Source organism: Schistocerca nitens, chromosome 9 (assembly GCF_023898315.1).
Source record: "Schistocerca nitens isolate TAMUIC-IGC-003100 chromosome 9, iqSchNite1.1, whole genome shotgun sequence".
NCBI classification, from domain to species: Eukaryota; Metazoa; Arthropoda; class Insecta; order Orthoptera; family Acrididae; genus Schistocerca; species Schistocerca nitens.
This window is the reverse complement of record NC_064622.1, coordinates 513,678,877-513,702,371: the sequence shown is the minus strand read 5'-3', so window position 1 is coordinate 513,702,371 and position 23,495 is coordinate 513,678,877. Positions and strand designations below refer to the sequence as shown.

The 23,495-nt window shown below is 41.2% G+C and overlaps 2 protein-coding genes across 9 annotated transcripts in view; one reads left to right on the top strand and one right to left on the bottom strand.

Moving 5' to 3' along the window:
* LOC126203980 (uncharacterized) overlaps positions 1-6,333 on the bottom strand; it is a 93,788-nt gene extending 87,455 nt beyond the window's left edge. The window contains exon 1 of one of the 4 annotated variants that reach the window (XM_049938401.1): positions 6,053-6,333. The gene's annotated coding sequence lies outside the window, so the exon portion shown is untranslated. Of the gene's footprint in view, positions 1-6,043 lie in introns of all 4 variants that reach the window. The other 3 variants (XM_049938402.1, XM_049938400.1, XM_049938399.1) reach the window with 3 other exon arrangements.
* A 91-nt stretch (positions 6,334-6,424) lies between these two features.
* The window catches only part of LOC126203981 (F-box/LRR-repeat protein 7-like), a 56,101-nt gene continuing 39,030 nt past the window's right edge, over positions 6,425-23,495 (top strand). For 2 of the 5 annotated variants that reach the window (XM_049938407.1, XM_049938404.1), the window contains exon 1: positions 6,425-6,643. The gene's annotated coding sequence lies outside the window, so the exon portion shown is untranslated. Of the gene's footprint in view, positions 6,677-10,695; positions 10,783-23,495 lie in introns of all 5 variants that reach the window. The other 3 variants (XM_049938406.1, XM_049938403.1, XM_049938405.1) reach the window with 2 other exon arrangements.

The following is a 23,495-nucleotide window of genomic DNA, read 5'->3' as shown; positions in this document are numbered from 1 at the left end:
AACTCTCTTAATTTGTTTTTAAATGCTGGTTGGCTATCTGTCAGACTTTTGATGCTCATTTGGTAAGTGACTTAAGACACTTGTGGCAGCATAATTCACCCCTTCCTGGGGTGAAGTAACATTTAATAAAGAATAGTGAAGATCAGGCTTTCTCCTAATGTAGCTATGCACATTGCTAATGCTTTTGAATTGGGATGAGTTATTAATAAACAGATTTCATAAGCGAACATATAGACTGCGAAACAAAATTAAAGGATCAATTTCTTGAGAGCCTGTAATTGTCTCCCATTCTGACACATGAATTTGAAATCTGGCTCAAAGACCTTCCTCCGCAATGGTGCACAAGCACGGCGCCCTGTGACGTCAACCATAGGTTTGGCGATGCTTCAATCAAGGTGTCAGCTGTAAGAAAATAGGCCACAGCACAAAAGTTCATGTGAGCTATAAAGTGGGTTAATGATGTCACATTGGCAAAAAATTTCATAACAATTCTGCCCAACATAATCTTCCACTAGTCACATGAGGGGAAGATCATCACACCCCCCTCTTGCCCACATTTCAGCCCTCCTTCGATGCCTCAGCAATGGAGGTCAGAACCGCGATGACCGGTGTTGAAATCACACGGTTTTCTTTGGGTGGGTGAGGAAAATATTTCACACACAATGCCACTCAGAATTATCACGAAAAGCCTCAAGCAGTGGCATAAAGGGCACCAATGAAGGGCGGTCGAAAATGACAGTTCACAGTGCGATGAGCATCAAGACAGTGTTCTTCACAACGTTTAACACTGTTGCCACCTCCTGGGTGTTTCAATGCTACTCTAAGAACATACCCCTTTGGAGTGTAGAACACACACAATTTTTGCTCTGCTGTACAGCTTGGAATAACCAGGGACTGTCAAAAACCATTTGACGGAGTCTGAATCTGAAGCATCAACGGGTTCATATGCTCTTTCGTCCCTCCTTTATTGTGCCCTCCTATGGTGTGCAACATAAGATGTGTATGAATAATACAAGACCACTAAGACCCCCTACTTTGGCAGCCTCGTGGCTGTTCTAGTGCCTGAGGGTTAGGCAACCCCTCGACACCCGTCAGGTGGTGCTTGCCTGCCTAAAAGCGCTAGAGAAGCTGGAAGGCAGAATGTGTAGAAGTTTCTTACAGGTACATCTGTAACGAGCTCAAATAAGGCGCACAGGTGGCACCAAGGGTGTTGCTGAATTGGGGGTATTAGGGGGACCTTTTGCTATTTTGTGTACATCGTAGGAGGGTGTGAAAAAGGTGAAATGAGAAAGCATATGAACCCTTTGCTGCTTCGGATCACATTTAAATTTTGTCCCTAGTGATTCCGAGCTGTACTGCAAAGCAAAAATGTGGACAAGCTACACTCCAGAGTGGTCAGATCAAGTTCAATGGGGCTGCCACTCCTGTGACCCAGGCTACTGGGAGGCCATTATGTAGGAGAGATCAGTAGATCATCTGTAGATTAGGTCATTAAGTGAGCTCAGAAGCATAATGATAACTACTTAAGCCCCATTTTATTCTATTATGTGCTCCTGTGAACGTGAATGCATTATGCAGGTCTTGGACTCACTCATGTCCATCTAGAAAGTATTTACTGAGTTTAACAAAGGCGATATTGGCCTGATGTACTCGAAGATGCCCTTTAGCTACACTATATAAAGGATTGTCCTAAGAAGTACCAAATTAAGATCAGCCTGAAGATGCCTAAATAAGGTGAAAGGTGTAGTTGATAAATAAAAAACTAAAATTGCAACCAAGACTGTTTTCAACTAATACTTTTAACATTGCACTTATTTCCAATGATATCTAGTGAGCATTCCCCCATCTGCCACCTGTAGGAAGAGAATCAAATTTGATGTGTAATCTTTGCAGACACGTGAAATCAGATAACAATAAAAAATAAATAATGACAAAAACTTTCAGCAAAATGTTTCTTCACTTGTGAAAATTATAAAAGCAAACTTAGTGAGGTGGTGCAGTGGGCTCGCATTCGGGAGAACGACGGTTCAAACCCGCATCTGGCCATCCAGATTTAGGTTTTCTGTGACTTCCCTAAATCATTCCAGGCAAATGCCAGGATGGTTCCTCTGAAAGGACACGGCCAATTTCCTTCACCAACCTTGACATAGTACGAACTTGTGCTCTGTCTCTAAGGACCTCAATGTTGACAGGACGTTAAACTCTATCTTCCTCCCATCCTTCCTATACAGAGTAAGGGAACTAACAGTCAGTGAGGGCTGTGAAAAACTAAAAAACACAGTAAAAAAAGAAAAACAGTAAGCCAAGAAAGATGTGTTCAAAACTCTAAGCAAGTGTAAGTCTTCACTGTGAATGCACCGGAACATATATGGCCTGAGTGCAATACATTCACATGATAAAACCACAAAAACAGACGATCTGCAAATTTTTCTTTCAGGAGGAAGAAGTATTAGAATCATATGCTTAAAGGAACACTGACGCATGAAAGATTCTATCACAGTTTTAAATAAATTACAAAACTCTGCAGAAGATACCAGTTTTTGGAGGAAAAACAGACCTCTTGGAGGTACCCGTATACTCGTTTACAAATCATTAAAATATAAAGAAAGAGATGATTTTAATTTTCCGAACAATGCCCTTATATTTGAAAGTTGCTGTGTTGAATCAGAACAACATATTATTAATTATTGCTATTATTATTTTATTATTAGTATCATCACAATATATGACATTCCAGGCAGTGAAAGCAATAAACTTATTTTTGGAGAAAATCCAGTGTCTCCTATATAAACTCACAAAAGAAAAACGAATAAAATTGTAACTGATGCTGCTGATTTTAACACTGATATAAAAAGCATGTCTAAAAAGCCTGTTGACGTAATTCCAGAACATGGCTTTAGACTAAATTTCACTGATTTCATTAGAGAAAATGTGTGAACAGTGTGGTGTCACTGCCAGACACCACACTTGCTAGGTGGTAGCCTTTTAAATCGGCCGCGGTCCATTAGTATACGTCGGACCCGCGTGTCGCCACTGTCAGTAATTGCAGACCGAGCGTCACCACACGGCAGGTCTAGGGAGACGTCCTGGCACTCGCCCCAGTTGTACAGCCGACGATCATAGCAATGGTTCACTGACAAATACGCTCTCATTTGCCGAGACGATAGTTAGCATAGCCTTCAGCTACATTTGCTACGACCTAGCAAGGCGCCGTATTCAATTGATATTGAGATTCTATTAATGTATCATCAAGAGCGATGTTCTACAAATGTGGATTAAAGTTACGTATTACAAGATTTTCGTACTTTATTGCAATTCTCAAGACATTGTCCTGTTCCAGACCTCACGCCAGTCTGCGTGAGCTTAACGCGTACATTTCGGCCTCCTCTATCAACACTGTGTTAGCTCTTCTGCTAACACAGCAAACAGCAGCATGTATAGACAATATTTTGACAAATTGTACACTTACTGACAATGCCAAATTCCCTGTAGACCTAGGTATCACAGATTACTGTTTTGCTTATCAAATTACTAAAAATAGACCTAAAGAAAATGAGAGATGTTTCATGAAAAGACAGTTTAGTTAAGAAAACATGTTTATTCTGTTGTCAATTAATTGAGGTAGATTGTTCCTTGCAACACGAAAGCTCATGCTCAAAAAACTTTGATAAGTTTTTAAACAGCTTTCTACATAGCCTATTTTTCAATAAAACATTTCCACCCATAGTATGCCAAAGAAAGGCATCAAATAAATTGGATACGTACTAGTATAAAAATGTCTAGTAACAGAAACAAACAGAGCTAGGCTACATGCAGTGTTGAAATACAATATGTGTCCTTAGTTCATTAACTACGTTAAATCATACAAAAATTGTTTAAGAAGATTGTAAAAGCAGTGAAGGAAATGACAAACACAAAATTTATTATTTTTTTAAAAAAAGTCTGTAACAAAATGAATTTGAAAGGAAACAGTCATGGCCCACACACAGACTATCTAAAAAATAGACTAAACAGCCTGGCATTTTCTATGTCACCAACCTGGCAAGAATATTAACTTTGCAGGAAAAAAATTAGCCTACAAGAAACATGTAAAGTGTACAGACAAAGAATCCTGTCAGCCACTACTAAGAGCCTGCAACTCTGAACTGATTGTAACAAATAGCTTTGGCACAGGTATGAAACTAGAAATAACGTAAGTTTCATGGTTTCTACACAAGGACTCAATCTTTTTGTGCATACTTTACAATATATGGAAATGAGGAAGTGCTATAAGCTAAAGAACACAAATTTTCGAAAGATTGGAAATGAGTCAATAAAAAAAAGAGGATTATATAGGACTGTCATACACAATCTGTACACTACTGTAAGTCACTGACTTAACATATACGCTATGAGACATTAAAATCTTGATTCGCTGCAATTTGTAGGTCCTTGATATTGTGGACATTCCTATATTGGTCAGGTGATTTGGTTTTATACCAGTTTTCTGCAGGATATTTTTTTTTTTTCGTTCACTGCTATCGTAAAGTTCAGTTACACATACGTATAACTGAAGGCACTGTTATCAATTTGGTGGGTCTTGCCTTCGACTGGTGTGAAGCTGACTTAACGGATTTTTTGTGTAAGTTTTGAAATGCATATGTTACGGTAGAAATGTAGGTTATTTTGTTTCTCCTTGCCCAAAACCTACAAAATCCCAGTCGTCCCATTAGTTATAGTAAATGTTGTATTATGGAGTTGTCTTCGCTTGCTTGATTGTACTGGAATAGTGACGTTACGGTCGCCATAGTGAATCAAGTCGATGTACTTGTCCGCCATCTTGGTGACATCGCCAGTCCAAGCCGATGGCCGGTATCGGATATTTCTGTATTTCAAAAAATGTGCTGCCACCAACCAGCTACAACGGCAAGTACTTCACTACAGTTGAATATTCCAGTCCCTTGTTATCTACTCGTCTACGGTGTGGAACTAGACCCATGCCCCCTGTAATCTTGGTTATAGTGACTGACTAATCTGTAACATTGTCCGAGGTCTAGGTTGCGTCGAAATTTGATAATTTGGATGCGAGTTGGTGAACCCAACGAATGCGAACGTTAAATATGGGTTGTGGTGACAGACTAGCCTTATGCGTAGCGTAATGTTTACTTTCGCGCCATAATTAATAGAACTTTTCCATATTTAATGCACTTTTCATCATAAAAACTAAAACCGCACGGCAAATTCGGAAAACATATGTTAAACAGTGGGCAAGTCTTTGAGGAGTAATTTTCCTGCACATCACGGGTATAATCGTATATAAACTGCGAGAATACAAAGGGCGTCCGCTATTACTTCTCATGTGGAACTTCCCTTTCCAGTTAGTTAACTCTGGGGTCTAATTCTATAAACTGAATAATTTGCTTTGGTTTCTTTTCGCTTTAATTTCACATATCTTTATAAGATGTTCACTGTTTTTCACTGCAGTAGCGTGCCTGATCTGTGTAAGATATTGTATCATTAAGAAGTAAACTATTTATGTTTGTAATATTATGTTACTGACGGATTTTGCATGTAACTAGCAAAACTACAGACCATATTCAAAAACACACCTTCCCATAGCAATGAAACTCTTCAGGCACCGTTAAGCAAATAACAAAGAGATACTACCAATACTTTGTAGACAGATCTCTTAAGGGCGAGTGAGGTATTTTACATGGCACTGTCCATCGAATGAGTGGGATTGGCAACTGTAAACAGGGCGCGAGGATTCTGTTTGGGGAATGTGCTTATTTAGCACTTAATTGACTGATTGTCACGGTTGTAAGTATTTCCAATGTGGACAAAATAAAATGCATATGTAAACGTATTAACTATTATTTTAACTGAGTGAGATATATTTATATTAAACACGAACAATTTTAAATGAAACGCGGCGGTGACTAATGTGCAAAGCTATCATTTTCTGTCTTAGTCCTTTCAATGGCAACACGCTTAATCATGAAGTTAAATGTTCAATATAACAAAGAGCAGAGTGTAACGAAAATAAACTAAAAATGAAACTTACGGGGCGTACCTTACCTACTTTTTCAGCACCAGAGCGGTTTCGGGCAGCTTATTTTCTAAAATAAGTATCCACACCAAAACATTTACATTTTGGCCAATCACAACAAACCGGAGGGATAAAAGGACGCCCCAGAAACAACTTCAAATCTAGCGTAGATTGTATTCATTCAGTAGTCGTCCACTCTCTAAATTCGCATCTTACTCCAACCCAAATTGCTTTACGTGGTCGTCGTACAATATTTTGTTATGTTTCTATTATCAATTACCATTCACCACAGTTCGTACCGCGAAAACAACTGACAAATTTCAAAACTAACAGCAAAGATGTACATCAATGTTTTGTATGCAACCAAAGATCACTACATTATGTAGGCGTGTAAATTGTAAATAGAGAGTATGTCAGTATGAGTTGAGTTGCCTGTGTTGAGTGTTACGTTGAGTAATGTCGTGTAGTGATGTTGACAACATTCATATTAAAGCCAGAAGGGTACTAAACACGTACAAAACCATACATCTGTTCCAGTACATCCCGTTTCATTGAATCTACCCATGAAAAGAAGTTGTGCTGGTTCATATACAATGGAAGCGATCAGCTGAGAAGGTAGTCACTGAGGATTGTTGTGTAACAAATATAGTAAGTAAGGATTTTCCCTTCACGGCGACAAGAATTACTTGAAACGGTGTTCCGTATGCCTTAAAGAAAGATATACTTGTATCCAATGTTTTCTCGGTGTCTACCCATAGCTCTGAAATGAAGGCGTTAAGTTTCAGTGCGGTAGCAAGTGCACTTTGTTACATACTGTCGAAAAAAACGTATGGCAGGAAAGGTAAGGTTAGAGGACTTCGATACACATCTAACATTGTTTATGTCTTGTTTTACAATTGCCACTTTTTACACGCATAGTTGCGACCAAAATCCTTCAGGTCATAGTGCTGTGGAAAGACCCCACCTAATGTCAAAATGTAGTTTTGGCAAAAGTCACATTGTGGACACCCCTTGCTCGTGGTTTCGGTACGATATACGATATCCGTCAAAGTAGTTGTAAAGGACTTGACCTTGACCGTCATCAAATAAAGGTTTTGTGATTCTGTGGTGGTGTTTTAGTTTATATGGCGAAAAATACGTTAAAATTGATTCCAACGTAAACATTACGCAACAGTTCAGAATAATCTGTTTGTATCACAATATATCCAGAGTTTTCATGTTTATAACGCAAATTAATTGCTGTTGAACAATTACTGTTCTTTCTGTGAGATACTGCGAATTTTTTAGGACATTAATGAGTGAAACTAGCGGTAGAGTTGTGAAAGCAAGGCTGCATCCCCTTAGTACGAAGATATCCCCAAAAAACCATGAAATTGACTAAATACACTTGGAAAACACATGCTGATATCATTTGCAAAATGAATCCCAAACATGTAGACCTCACTGAGTCTCACATTGAAAAGTCCTACGAATTCTTTGCCCCATTCATTCATGACACGGTACATAGGGTAAGAGTAACAAGTTCACTCATGCATTATTTTCTGTTTATCCTGTCGAGAAGGATCCTCAGGGATTTGGAATGAGTCAGGGTATGCATTAACAAAAGGCAAATAATTTGTAGAAACTGAATCCTTATGCTCTATTAATAATAAATTATCACTGTATTGTTAAAAAGTATATATGCTTATGAAGTTATTATCGTCTTCAGTCTCGAGACTGGTTTGATGCAGCTCTCTATGCACGCTGTCCTGTGCAAGCCTCTTCATCTCCAAATAATTACTGCTATCCATACTCTTATCAATCTGCTTACTGTATTCATCTGTTAATCTCTCTCTCTCTTTATGACTTTTACCTCCCACACTTCCCTCCAATGCTAAATTGGTGATCCCTTGATGTCTCAGAATGAGTCCTATCAACTGATCCCTCCTTTTAGTCATGTTGTGCCACGAATTTCATGTCTCCCAAATTGTGTTTAGTACCTCCTCATTTGTTACGTGATCGATCCATCTAATATTCGGCACTCTTCTGTAGTGTCACATTTAAAAATCTGCTCTCTGGTCTAAACTGTTTATCATCCGCACTTCACTTCCGTAAATGGTTGCATTCCTTACATATACTTTCAGAAAAGACTTCGTAGCACTTGAATCATTTTCGATGTTAACATACATCTCCTCTTCCAAAATGCTTTCCTTGCCATTGTCTGTTTAATTTTATATCCCCACTACTTCGGCCACTGTTGGTTGTTTTGCTGCCCAAATATTAAAACCCATCTACTACTTTCAGAGTCTTGTTTCATAATCCCGAGTCCTTTTGCTGTCTGTGACAGTTACTGTGATATTGGCAAATCTCAAAGATTTTATTTCTTCTCTCCAATCTTTAGTTCCCACTCCAAATTGTTCTTTGGTTTCCTTTACTGCTTGTTCAATGTATAGATTGAATATCATTGGAAGTAGGCTACAATCCTGTCTCACTCCCTTCTCAACCACTGTTTCCCTTTCATGCAGCCCGACTCTTATAACTGCTGTCTGGATTCTGTTCAAGTTGCACATAGTCTTTTGCTTCCTTACCCTCTGCTACATTGTCAAAAACTTTTTCTAAAGTCTACAAATGCTATAGGTTTGCCTCTCCTTAACCTATTTTCAAAGATAAGTCATAGGGTCAGTATTGTGCCCATGTTCTTACATTTATCCAGAATTCAAATTGATCTTCCCCAAGGACAGCTACTACCAGTTTACTATTCTTCTGTATAAAATTCACAATTGTATTTACCTGCCATGACTTATAAAAGTGGTAGTTTGGTAACTTTCACACCAGTCAGCATGTGCTTTCTTTTGAATTGAAATTATTATATTCTTCTTGACATCTGAGAGTATTTTCACTGTCTCATACATCTTGCACACCAGATGGAAGAGTTTTGTCATAGCTGGCTTTCCCACGGCCACCAATAGTTCTGACGGAATGTTGTCTACTCATGGGGCCTTGTCTTTCAGTGCTCTGTCGAATTCTTCTCACAGTATCATATCTCCCATGTTCATCAATGTACTCTTCCATTTCTATAAGATTGCCTTCAAGTTCATTTCCATTGTATGGACTCTCTATCTACTCTTTCTACCTTTTAGCTGTCCTTTCTTTGCTGAGGAGTGTTTTTCCATTTGAGCTTTTTTCCCCAAATGCCTCTGTAATTTTCCTTTGTGTAGTATTTACCTTTCCCCAAGTGGTACATGCTTCTAAATCCTTATGTTTGTAAAATTAAAACAATTGCAGACCTTGGTCACGAAAATGAAGTCTTTTTGACCTAGGTTTTGGCCACTTCTAAGAGTGCCTTCATCAGAAATAAAATATTTAAGACTGACATGTCATGTATAAAATAAATATGAAGCTATAACGCCAATGGTAGTCTGATGCTACCACAGCTCGACATGTGGTGCAGCGATTAGTGGCCTGTCTCTGTTTTCTATTGTAATACTTTGTGACTAAAGCGTTATCGCTTCATATTTATTTTATATGCCCATTTAAAAAAAAGTGGCCAAAACCTAGGTCAAAAAGACTTAATTTTCATGACTGAGGGCTGCAATTGTTTTAATTTTACCTTCTAATGGTCGCTGACAACGCATCCATATTTAAAGTATTATGTTTGTCCTGTAACCTTTCCTCTTTGCCCATTTGCACTTCCTGTCGGTCTCATTTTTTTAGACATTCGCATCCCCTTTCACCCCTTGATCTGCTGCATTTTTATATTTACTCCTTACATCAGTTTAATTCAGTATCTCTTGTGTTATTCAAGAATTTCTACCAAGCCTTGTCATATCTCACAGCTGTCCATTCATCTTCTGCTTTATTCCTTTCCCCCATTCTAGTCAGTTATTGCCTAATTCTCTCCCTGAAACTCTCAATAACCTCTAGTGCTTCAACTTATCCAGGTTCTATGTCCTTAATTTCATTTGTTTTTGCAATCATCAGTTTTAATCTAAATTTCATAACAAATAAATTGTGGTTGAAGTCCACATCTGCCCTTGGAAATGTTTTATGATTTACTATCTGCTTATATGAATTAAATTTAATGTAGAAGGAAATTCATTGACACTTCACATTCTGTAAATCCCATCATGCAGCAAAATCTTCAGGGACGTGGAAGAAGTTGAGATGCACACTAACCGGTAAAAGTGACTACCGCAGTCTATTTTTGTAAAGTGTGAAGTATACCAATAACAAACTGTGACTGTTGCTGATGTCTCAGAAATAGTTACAGGAATTGCTTTGTATATTTATACTAGGTCTCAGTCTCCACTATGCTTTGCCCAAGACCCACCTGCTCTGTCCCTGTGTTGCCCAGTTAACTCTTTGTACAGTCTTCTCTCCACAGTCTCCAACTTCCACTGTTTTATCTTGCCCTTCCAACCCCAGTCCACTTCATCACCTGCCACACACAACTCCTTGTGCCTGTGCTAAGGCAAGTTAACCAATTCCACATTGTTATCCCCATCTGCCAGCTCTAAGCCACCTCTCCCTTTATTCGTCTTTTCCCCTACCTGCCTCCTTACATCTGTTGCCAACTCCACCAAATACAGCAACTCACCCCTGTCGAACTGTAGTGTTAGGATAATATAGTTGACCAAGAAAATGGAGCTGTACAGAATTTTTTTTAATATTATTTTTTAATCCTTTAGCTCTGAAGGAGGACATTGTCTGAAAATTCAGCAACATTTTAAGTCTGGTTTATGCATCTGTCAACCACTCAATGCTTCAAGTGTATGGTGAGTGGTCATTTTTATTCTTTCTGCTACGTATTAGGAGAAAAAAGTGGCTTTGAAAAAATCTACTGCTGCTATTAAACTACTGAAATAATTTTGGGTACTGGGCTACATCCCTGCAACTATTGCAGCTGAATGGCAGTGAACTGCTCTGAAGGGGGCTGCAGCAAGTTGGTCAAATAGTCAACAATTTAGCTGCTTAGTAGTTGCAGTGACACAGACCAATACCTAAAATTGTTGTATCCAAAATGGCTCCAGCAATGAAAGCCTACAAATGCATATTCAAACAATGCATTTGTGTAACTTAACACATCACAGTTGTTGTGACTCGCCGATCTTTCAACGTACCGCCGCGCAGTTATGCGCGTCCTCTACATGCGGCGTGTCTGCCAGCCATGCAGCAGCAGCGCCACCTAAGCGGCCAGCCAGCCAGCGGCTGCTAGACTTGGACTCAGTTATGATTTGACTGTTAAAGTGACACACGTCTTACTCTGTTTACTTGATCTGTGACTTTCATGTATTGCATCGTCCTTGAAATATATTTGTTCAACTTGAAGTTATAACAATTGGTAATGAGGTAGTCAATTTTTCTTTTTCATCGTTGACCCACGTGTTTACATGGCTACTTTACAGCAACTATTGCAAGGTCTCATAGAACAGCAAATGCTTCTCACAAATGCGATTTGTGATTTCGTCGCGGCATCAAATGCGGGGCGTCTCTCGTTGTTGTCTCTACCTCCTTTTCCTCCTTACGACGGGACTGCGGAAGACCAAACATGTAAGTCTCTGTTCCTTTCATGGATTTCATCTCAAATGTATCAGTTGTTGTCACAATTGGCTCCTTTGAAAGATCCTGTGTCTTTGTCCTTTGCTGAAATGTGCTCACTTCTGTCCGTTTATTTTCAAAAGTGCACGCATGTGGTAGCCTCTCGTGTTGCCTTTTATCGTTGTCAAAAACAATCGAATCAATCCTGTCGCGCTTGGGCTGCTGAACTTCACGGCCTCAGTAGAAAGTGTCAATTTGTTACTGAAGTTCACAAAGAATCCTACGCCGATTCCATGGTATGGGATGCTATTATCCGGTCGGCGCCCGACAAAGAAGTTAGGCAGTGTGCCCTTCAGTTGGCAAATCCGACTCTAGATGAAGTCCTATCCATCGCTCAGTCTTTTGAAATTTCTCGCGCCGCTGGTGCGCAAATAGAGGCATGGGGTGACGTTGGGGAAATACAACCTCTGTGCGCTGTTAATAAAGCGTGTGGTGTGTCCGTGCCGGCCGACGTGGCCGCAGTACGCTCCCAAGCGCAGCCTCGGCCTAACCGTAAACAAACCTCTAAGAAACTGCAGCAAAACCCACGGCAACTTCCTTCATGTCCGCGGTTTTTTACGAAACATTCACGAGAGGATTGTCCACAACATTGGGTCGTGTGTCGCAAATGCATAAAAAAGGGTCATGTGTCATCCGTTTGCAAATCCAACCACCTACATGATTCTCATGAACATGGTACTGATTCTGATTCTGTGTTGTCTGTCAGTTGTACTTCTTCCCTTTCAGGGAAGTTATTCCTCTCTGTCCAAATACTTGGTCGAGATGTTCGCTTGTGGGTGGATACTGGTTCTGCTGCCACTATCATCAATTCTCAGACGTGTTTTCAGTTGGGTTCTCCAATCCTGTCACCTGTCACTTGGCAATTACGGACTTACAATAAAAAGAAGTTTTCTCTCTTGGGACGATTTGATGGTGAGGTATCTTACAAATCTGTCGTTCACACTGTTCCCATATTTGTGGTCGACCATAGTAACGCGGAGAATCTTTTTGGTTTCGATGCCTTTCGCGTTTTTGGGTTCTCCATAGATGACTCTGTCAATATCGTCTTTGATGCTATTCGTTATGCTCAATTGGATTCCTTGTCCTCAATTGGATTCCTTGTCGACGACATTTTCGTCCCTTTTTTCTCCTGGGTTAGGCCGTGCAAACGACTTTGAAGCTAAGTTTTTTCGGGCTCGGCCCATTCCTGTGGCCCTTCGTGATCAGGTCAAACATGAGCTGGATCGTCTCACTGCTTTAGGGGTTTTGCTTCCTGTCACTTTCAGTGAATGGTCCTCTCCTGTCGTTGTCGTTGCTAAGCCAAATGGTGATATTCGTCTCTGTGGCGATTTTAAGGCCACTGTAAATGCTCAATGCCTTATCGACACTTACCCTATGCCTCGACCTGAAGAATTGTTCACTAAACTTGTTGGAGGCAAGTATTTTTCTAAACTTCACCTGTCAGAAGCTTATCATCAACTTCCTCTCGACGCTGCTTTCCGGCAGTTTCTCGTCCTTAACACACCTTTCGGCCTCTATCAATACCAACGATTGCCATTCGGGGTTGCCAGAGCCCCTGCTCTCTTTCAGCGATTCTTGGAACAGTTATTGCTCACTGTCCCTGGGTGTATAAATTACATGGACGACATTGTTGTCACTGGCTCCACCACTGAAGAATATCTTCAGAATCTCCGCACACTTTTTCATGTCTTACAGACTGCCGGTCTTAAGTGTAAACTTCAGAAATCAAAATTTTTTTCAGGCATCTATCACATACTTGGGGTTTCAACTCTCTCGGGATGGTATTCGTCCACTTCATGGTATTCGTCCGCTTCAGCAAACTGTCGCTGCGATTGATTCCCTTCCTCGCCCTAAATCTGTTAAGGAACTGCAGGCCTTCTTGGGGAAAATAGCGTATTATCACAGGTTTTTACTGTCTGCTGCTTCGGTGGCTCAGCCGTTGCATCGCCTGTTGCATAAAAACGTGCCTTTTCACTGGTCCGCGTCATGCGATGTGGCTTTCCAGAAATTGAAGACTATGCTGAAATAGGCCCTGTGCTACTTATCGACCTGGCCAACATCTTGTTCTTGCCACGGACGCCTCTCAATACTGGTTCGGTGCAGTCCTTGCGCACCGTTTTTCTGACGGTTCTGAACAACCCATTGCTTATGCCTCCAAAACGCTCACGGATGCTCAACAAAAGTATTCTTAAATTGAAAAAGAAGCTTTGGCCATTATTTATGCTCTTCATAAGTTTGGTGTTTTTCTCTATGGATCCAAATTTCATCTTTTTACGGATCACAAACCGCTTGTTTCCTTGTTTCATCCATCAACGTCACTTCACGACAAGGCTGCACACCGCCTCCAGCGTTGGGCTCTTTACTTGTCTCGTTTCAATTATGAGATTCATTTCCAGCCGACGGCTCAACATGCGAATGCTGATGCACTGTCTCGCCTTCCCATGGGTCCTGATCTGGCCTTCGATAGGGACAAACTTTTGTGTTTCCACCTGGATGTTGCCAAGCAGCGGGTTGTGGACGGGTTCCCCATCACCAGGGACCGGCTGGCAGCTGCTACGGGTTCTGACCCTACCCTCTCCCAGGTTTTACGCTGTATTCAGAAGGGTTGGCCAGATCGTCCGTCTGCTAAGCCTTCTGATCTGTTGCGGAACTACTACGCTTTGCGTTACCGCCTCATGACTAGGGATGGTGTTATCCTTTCCTGCGAAAATGCTTTGCCACGTGTTGTGGTACCTGTGTCTTTGCGTGCTTCGGTCTTGCGCCTCCTTCACCAAGAGCACTGGGGTGTGTCTTGCACAAAATCTCTGGTGCGCCATCATGTGTACTGGCCCGGCATCGACTCTGAATTCGCACACATGGTCGCTGCCTGCGGCCCTTGTGCGTCACAGGCCACCGCCCCGAAGTTACCGTGGCCTTCGCCTGAGAAGCCCTGCGAGTGTATTCATGCTGACTTCACGGGATCTTTTTTTAGGTACTTATTTGCTTCTCGTTATTGACGCCTACTCTAACTTTCCTTTCATTGTCTGTTGCACGTCGCCTACCACCGCAGCAACCACCAATGCTCTAGCTCGCATTTTCTCTTTGGAAGGCCTTCCCTCTACTCTTGTTACTGATAATGGTCCGCAATTTGCCTCTTCCGATTTTGCGGATTTTTGTGCCCGTCACGGCGTCATGCATGTCACGGCCCCTCCGTTCTTCTGCTGCTGATGATGCGCTTCTCCAATTTCTGGCTTCTTACCGTTTCACCTCCATGGGCGACCACAGCCCGGCTGAGCTCTTACATGGCTGACAGCCCCACACGCTACTTCGTCTTCTGCGGCCTTCCACATCACGGCCACGGGTGCCTTCACTTGGCCGATTCACTACCGGCGACCTTGTATGGGTACGGGGATATGGCAGGTGACCAAAATGGAGTCCTGGCCGCATCTTACGACACCGTGGCCGATGTCTGTATGAAATCCAGACGGACATGGGTGTTGCGGTGTGTCATTCAGACCAGCTTCGGCCTCGTGTGCCGGCAACGCCTGTTCCGGATGCCGCTACACCACCTTCGGCTCTACCTGACGCTCGGGATCCTGAAATCTCTCATTACTCACAATTCAGTCCTCTCACCATCACATTGGTGCCAGCACAAGAACTGACGCCAACAGGAGACTTGCCCATGCAGGAACCAGATGACCACCATCTGTCGGATCAACTCTACTCACCTCCTTCTCCTACGGATGCGGACACATCGCCCATGTCTCCTGTTACAACAACCGGACTTGCTGCAATGGGCAGATTGGTGCACGGGGCCCCAGCAGATTCGACCCCCACGTCTCCTGTCATCTCGACCCGTTATCATCGGGGACACTTCTGTCCGTACAGGAAGCCTCCTCCTCGAGACTTTACGGCCAGTCAAACAACACCTATGGACGTTAGCAATCTACAGGACCCCTCCATCAAGACCTGTGCAAAAACTTCAAAGGGGGAAAAGTGTTGTGACTCGCTGATCTTTCAAAGTGCCGCCACGCAGTTATGTGCATCCTCTACATGCGGCGCTGTCTGCTAGCCATGCAGCTGCAGCGCCACCTAAGCGGCTAGCCAGCCAGCGGCCGCTAGACTTGGACTCAGTTATGATTTGACTGTTAAAGTGACACACGTCTCACTCTGTTTACTTGATCTGTGACTTTCTTGAAGTTATAACAACAGTACAGGGTTATTACAAATGATTGAAGCAATTTCACAGCTCTACAATAACTTTATTTTTTTAAATAATTTCACAATGCTTTGCACACACATACAAAAACTCAAAAAGTTTTTTTAGGCATTCACAAATGTTCGATATGTGCCCCTTTAGTGATTCGGCAGACATCAAGCCGATAACCAAGTTCCTCCCACACTCGACGCAGCATGTCCCCATCAATGACTTCGAAAGCATCGTTGATGCGAGCTCGCAGTTCTGGCACGTTTCTTGGTAGAGGAGATTTAAACACTGAATCTTTCACATAACCCCACAGAAAGAAATCGCATGGGGTTAAGTCGGGAGAGCATGGAGGCCATGACATGAATTGCTGATCATGATCTCCACCATGACCGATCCATCGGTTTTCCAATCTCCTGTTTAAGAAATGCCGAACATCATGATGGAAGTGCGGTGGAGCACCATCCTGTTGAAAGATGAAGTCGGCGCTGTCGGTTTCCAGTTGTGGCATGAGCCAATTTTCCAGCATGCCCAGATACACGTGTCCTGTATCGTTTTTTTCGCAGAAGAAAAAGGGGCCGTAAACTTTAAACCGTGAGATTGCACAAAACACGTTAACTTTTGGTGAATTGCGAATTTGCTGCACGAATGCGTGAGGATTCTCTACCACCCAGATTCGCAGATTAAGAAAAAATGTTGCTTCATCACTGAAAACAAGTTTCGCACTGAACGCATCATCTTCCATGAGCTGTTGCAACCGTGCCGAAAATTCAAAGCGTTTGACTTTGTCATCGGGTGTCAGGGCTTGTAGCAATTGTAAACGGTAAGGCTTCTGCTTTAGCCTTTTCCATAAGATTTTCCAAACCATCGGCTGTGGTACGTTTAGCTTCCTGCTTGCTTTATTCATCGACTTCCGCGGGCTACGCGTGAAACTTGCCCGCACCCGTTCAACCGTTTCTTCGCTCACTGCAGGCCGACCCATTGATTTCCCCTTACAGAGGCATCCAGAAGCTTTAAACTGCGCATACCATTGCCGAATGGAGTTAGCAGTTGGTGGATCTTTGTTGAACTTCGTCCTGAAGTGTCGTTGCACTGTTATGACTGACTGATGTGAGTGCATTTCAAGCACGACATACGCTTTCTCGGGTCCTGTCGCCATTTTGTCTCATTGCGCTCTCAAGCGCTCTGGTGGCTGAAACCTGAAGTGCGGCTTCAGCCGAACAAAACTTTATGAGTTTTTCTACGTATCTGTAGTGTGTCGTGACCATATGTCAATGAATGGAGCTACAGGGAATTTATGAAATCGCTTCAATCATTTGTAATAGCCCTGTATAATAGGCAGTCTACTGACAAGGTCAAGGTTTGTTATGTACAAGTGTTACAGATAGCTGAATCTGTATATGTGAGTCTAGATACTTTGATAAATTTACTATGGTTGTTTGATAGGATATTACTTTATTTTGTTGTAGAATGTATGGGTTTTCAATTTTTTACCTGATATTTATTGAAAACTCAGACTGACTTTGGCATCATAATAGAAAACTCCATTCAGAACTCTGGGGAGGGATGTATAGTGCATATAGAAAGCCTTTACTTTGAGAAAAATCTGCTGCCTCCTCAGTTATATAAATTAGTTGTTGTTATTTTCTTTGGTAGCTTAATATTTACTTCATTACAATGATATTTTTCCAAGAAAATATTTTTTATAATGCTACTGATGATGCACATTGACAGTGAACAGTGCTGTTTTTGCTGTGCCCATAACAGTAATTTTTAATACTAGTCAATCAGCTACTTTGATGGAGAAGTGGATAATGAAGTGTTTTTAAAATATTTATTTGAAAATTTAATTAATGCACTTTGGAGAGGGGTCTCGGAGAGGAAGATTGCATAATAATAGTAGGGAGTGCATGCAAGAGTTTGACCTGTAACCTAACTATATATTTTAGGATGCTCTGTGATGCGAGTCCAGTGTGCTAACATGTAATGTGGAGTCGACAAGGATTGGTACGGGGTTTACCCTTGTTCTTAACCTATGGAATGATCTTCTAGTTATTTAAAAAGGATGTTCAAAAACTGTAATGTGTGCTCATGGCTCAAGCATACTAATCAGCCCTAAAAAAACAGTTCAGTGGAACTGGACTGCAAGTGCTCCAAGCTAACATTTTTCACATAAACTCACATTATGTGATTCAGACAATCGGCAGTGACCTGTTAACACCAGAGTAGACATTAACGGTTGAATGTTAAATAAAACACTCAGTATAGTACCCCAAGAAAATATGATAGGTCTGTTACTGTCTATGTCTAAATGATACAGCTGATAATGCTGGTAACTGTATGAGGTGGTTTGGAGATGATGTGGTTCTCCACAAGAAGGCAGTAATGACCAAAGACAGTTGCAAACTACATGAAAACGTGCAGAGGATTGATGAATTACACAGGGACTGGCAGTTAATGCTAAACATAAATAAATGTAACATACTGCACATACATGAGAGGGGAAATCCACAATTGTATATTTACAAATTGCTGAAAACTGTAACCACTGTGAAGTATTTAGGAGTAACCATCTGAGCAACCTTAAGTGGAATGACCACATATAACTAGTAGTAGGAACAGCAGATCCCAGACTGATATTCATAGGGAAAATCTTAAGGAAATGTGACTCCTCCGCAAAAGAAGTGGCTTGCAAAGCACTGGTTCAACCAATACTTGAGCACTGCTGTTCAGTCTGGGACACTTACCTAGTTGGATCAACAGAAGGCAGGGGTAAGTTCCAACAAAGAATGGCACATTTCATCACAGGATCGTTTAATTGGCTTGAGACATTCAACATACTCAAGTGCCAGACACTACAAGAGAGGTGTTGTGGATCATGGAGAGTTTTACTTCTGAAATTTTGAGTGTGTATGTTCCAGAAAAACTCTGACAACATATTATATCATCCCATGTCTCACAAAATGACCACAATTTGAAAATTTGAGAAATTAGAGTTAATATGGAGGTTTACCAATGATCGTGGTATCTATGCACCATTTGCAAAGAATCAGGGAACGGGGATTTAGATAGTTACTACCAACACCATTAGCTGGCTGCAGAATGTCGATGTAAATGTAGATTTTTGCAACCCAGTTCAATAACAGGTTAAATGATGTCAATACGTAGGCAATCAACTTAGGTCCGCATATTTTTCTGCAAAAAGTTTCTCTCATTTTATTGATTAAAGACAAGACTGTTGGCGTATTTTGCATATTTCCATTCCATTTTGTCATGGAATTACTTTCTGGCACCAACTTACATAAAATTTTTATTCAGCAGTAGTGAGCAGAAGTATTGTTTTAGCTTAGATTAAATTTACTTTCATTCCAATTGATCCGTAGTGAGGAGGTCCTCCAGGATGTGGAACATGTCATAAAAACAACAATACATGACAAATATTTACAACTGTAGTCATGTCCTAGTTCATGAACCACGGGCAACGTATGAGTGGCCAAGTAAGTGGTCCCGACAGTCGGGATACCAGTTACTTTGGAATAAAGCTGGGCATCTCGGACATATTCTGAGTCGTGGTCACCTTTGTGCTCATACGGCAAAGACTACCAAATCCACTGGTTACTCCCTCAACCGTTAGGGGTAAAACCCAATGGGATTCGGGGCAAGTAAGGCTAGCAACCTGCTTCCCTGGTACTTTAAATATGATGCTGGCAACAATCAGAGCAAAATGCCTCTGACCTTTGGAGGTGACGGAGTCCCACCTCTAACTGACAAACCAGGGACTTCTAAGATACGACTTGGCAAACAAATGGTAATGAGATGGGGAGCTATTAATATCAATGGGGGCTACTCTGGGAAGAAGGTAGAGCTGGCAGGGGCTGCAAGTAAGATGGGGCTGGTCGTTTTAGCTGTTAGTGACATTCGGGTAAGGGGTGAGAAAGAAGAGGAAGTGGGAGAATACAAGGTCTACCTGTCAGGAGCCAAAGCAGGAATAGCACAATGGGGTGTAGGGCTTTACATCAGGAATGAAATGGAACCCAGCGTAGTGGCAATAAGGTATGTAAACGAACGACTGATGTGGATAGATTTGACAGTGTCTAGCAAGAAAATTAGGATTGTGTCAGTATATTCGCATTGTGAAGGGACAGATCAAGATAAGATGGATAGTTTTTATGAGGCACTCAGTGATGTAGTTGTTAGAGTAAAGGACAAGGACAGTGTTCTGCATGGGTGATTTTAACGCCAGGATTGGAAATCGAACAGAAGGGTATCAAAAGGTTATGGGTAAATTTGGAGAGGATATGGAGGCCAACAGGAACGGGCAACAACTCTTGGATTTCTGTGCCAGTATTGGCTTAGTAATCACAAACTCCTTTTTTAAACATAAGAACATTCACCGGTATACTTGGCAAGGCAGGGGAATCAGATCTGTCATTGACTATATAATAACAGATCAGGAATTCAGGAAGGCTGTGAGGGACACACGTGTATTCAGGGGATTCTTTGATGACACTGATCATTATTTAATCTGCAGTGAAATTGGGATTGTGAGGCCGAAAGTGCAGGAGGTCAGGTCCATATGTAGGAGGATAAGAGTGGAGAAACTTCAGGATAAGGAAATCAGGCACAAGTACATAACAGCGATCTCAGAAAGGTACCAGTTAGTTGAATGTAGTCAATTACAGTCATTGGAAAAGGAATGGACAAGGTACAGGGACACAGTACTAGAAGTGGCTAAAGAATGTCTTGGAACAGTAGTGTGTAAAAGTAGGATGAAGCAAACAGCTTGCTGGAATGGCACAGTCAAGGCAGCCTGTAAAAGGAAAAAGAAGGTGTATCAAAAATGGCTACATACTAGAACTCAGGTAGACAGAGAAAGTTATGTTGAAGAAAGAAACAAAGCCAAACAGATAATTGCAGCATCCAAGAAGAAATCTTGGGTAGACTTTGGAAACAGGTTGGAGACTATGGGTCAAGCTGCTGGAAAACCATTCTGGAGTGTAATTAGCAGTCTTTGAAAGGGAAGTAAGAAGGAAATGACAAGTATTTTGGACAGGTCAGGAGAACTGCTGGTGAATCCTGTGGATGCCTTGGGCAGATGGAGGGAATATTTTGAAGAGTTGCTCAATGTAGGTGAAAATACAATCAGTAATGTTTCAGATTTCAATGTACAATGGGATAGGAATGATGATGGAAATAGGATCACATTTGAGGAAGTGGAGAAAATGGTCAATAGATTGCAGTGCAATAAAGCAGCTGGGGTGGATGAAATTAAGTCGGAACTCATCAAATACAATGGAATGTCAGGTCTTAAATGGCTACACAGGATAATTGAAATGGCCTGGGAGTCGGGACAGGTTCCATCAGACTGGACAAAAGCAGTAATCACACCAATCTTTAAACATGGAAACAGAAAAGATTGTAACAACTACAGAGGTATCTCTTTAATATCTCTTTAATCAGAGTTGTGGGTAAAATCTTCTCAGGTATTGTTGAAAGGAAAGTGCGAGTATTAGTTGAGGACCAATTGGATGAAAATCAGTGTGGGTTTAGGCCTCTTAGAGGTTATCAGGACCAGATCTTTTGCTTATGGCAAATAATGGAGAAGTGTTATGAGTGGAACAGGGAATTGTACCTATGCTTTATAGATCTAGAAAAGGCATATGACCGGGTTCCGAGGAGGAAGTTATTGTCTGTTCTACGAGATTATGGAATAGGAGGCAAACTTTTGCAAGCAATTAAAGGTCTTTACATGGATAGTCAGGCAGCAGTTAGAGTTGACGGTAAATTGAGTTCATGGTTCAGAGTAGTTTCAGGGGTAAGACAAGGCTGCAACCTGTCTCCACTGTTGTTCATATTATTTATGGATCATATGTTGAAAACAATAGACTGGCTGGGTGAGATCAAGATATGTGAACACAAAATAAGCAATCTTGCATATGTGGATGACTTAGTTGTGATGGCAGATTCGATTGCAAGTTTGCAAAGTAATATTTCAGAGCTAGATCAGAAATGTAAGGACTATGGTATGAAGATTAGCATCTCCAAAACGAAAGTAATGTCAGTGGGAAAGAAATATAAATGGATTGAGTGCCAAATAGGAGGAAAAGTTAGAACAGGTGGACGGTTTCAAGTACTTAGGATGCATATTCTCACAGGATGGCAACATAGTGAAAGAACTGGAAGCGAGGTGTAGCAAAGCTAATGCAGTGAGTGCTCAGCTACAATCTACTCTCTTCTGCAAGAAGGAAGTCAGTACCAAGACTAAGTTATCTGTGCACCGTTCAATCTTTCGACCAACTTTGTTGTATGGGAGCAGAAGCTGGGCGGATTCAGATTACCTTATCAACAAGGTTAGGTTACGGATATGAAAGTAGCTAGGATGATTGCAGGTACTAGTAGATGGGAACAATGGCAGGAGGGTGTCCACAATGAGGAAATCAAAGAAAAACTGGGAATGAACTCTATAGATGTAGCAGTCAGGGCGAACAGGCTTAGATGGTGGGGTCATGTACATGCATGGGAGAAGCAAGGTTACCCAAGAGACTCATGGGTTCAGCAGTAGAGGGTAGGAGGAGTCGAGGCTGACCAAGGAGAAGGTACCTGGATTCGGTTAAGAATGATTTTGAAGTAATAGGTTTAACATCAGAAGAGGCACCAATGTTAGCACTGAATAGGGGATCGTGGAGGAATTTTATAAGGGGGCTATGCTCCAGACTGAACGCTGAAAGGTATAATCAGTCTTAAATGATGATGATGATGATGATGACAAATAAGTAATGTACCATTCCACAGGTCCCAAGTGGAATGATCATCATTTTTTTAATGAACACTATATGAAAGAGTCATTTTACAAATACTAATGCACTGAATTTAAAATTAAAAAGTTTTTTATTTATTTATAAGGTAATAAACATGTAATATGTAATACAACTACTATAATACTTATTTACAATGAACACATTATTGCACTGAAATGAATATATATATATATATATATATATATATATATATATATATATATATATATATATATATATATATATATATATATATAAAAAAACAAAGATGATGTGACTTACCAAATGAAAGTGCTGGCAGGTCGACAGACACACAAACGAACACAAACATACACACAAAATTCAAGCTTTCGCAACAAACTGTTGCCTCATCAGGAAAGAGGGTTCCTATGGGGAGCGGCTAAAATGATCAGTGATGTGCGAAAAACGGAAGTGGAAATAAAGTGAAAGTTATTGGAACTGGCCGAAATGGTTGTTTAATACGTGAAAGCAGCTGTTATTGAACTAGAAAATATATATATAAACAAAGATGATGTGACTTACCGAACGAAAGCGCTGGCAGGTCGATAGACACACAAACATACACACACAATTCTACCTTTCGCAACCAACGGTTGCCTCGTCAGGAAAGAGGGAAAGACGAAAGGATGTGGATTTTAAGGGAGAGGGTAAGGAGTCATTCCAATCCCGGGAGCGGAAAGACTTACCTTAGGGGGAAAAAAGGACGGGTATACACTCGCACACACACACATATCCATCCACACATATACAGACACAAGCAGACATATTCAAAGACAAAGAGTTTGGGCAGAGATGTCAGTCGAGGCGGAAGTGCAGAGGCAAAGATGTTGTTGAATGACAGGTGAGATATGAGTGGCGGCAACTTGAAATTAGCGGAGATTGAAGTCAG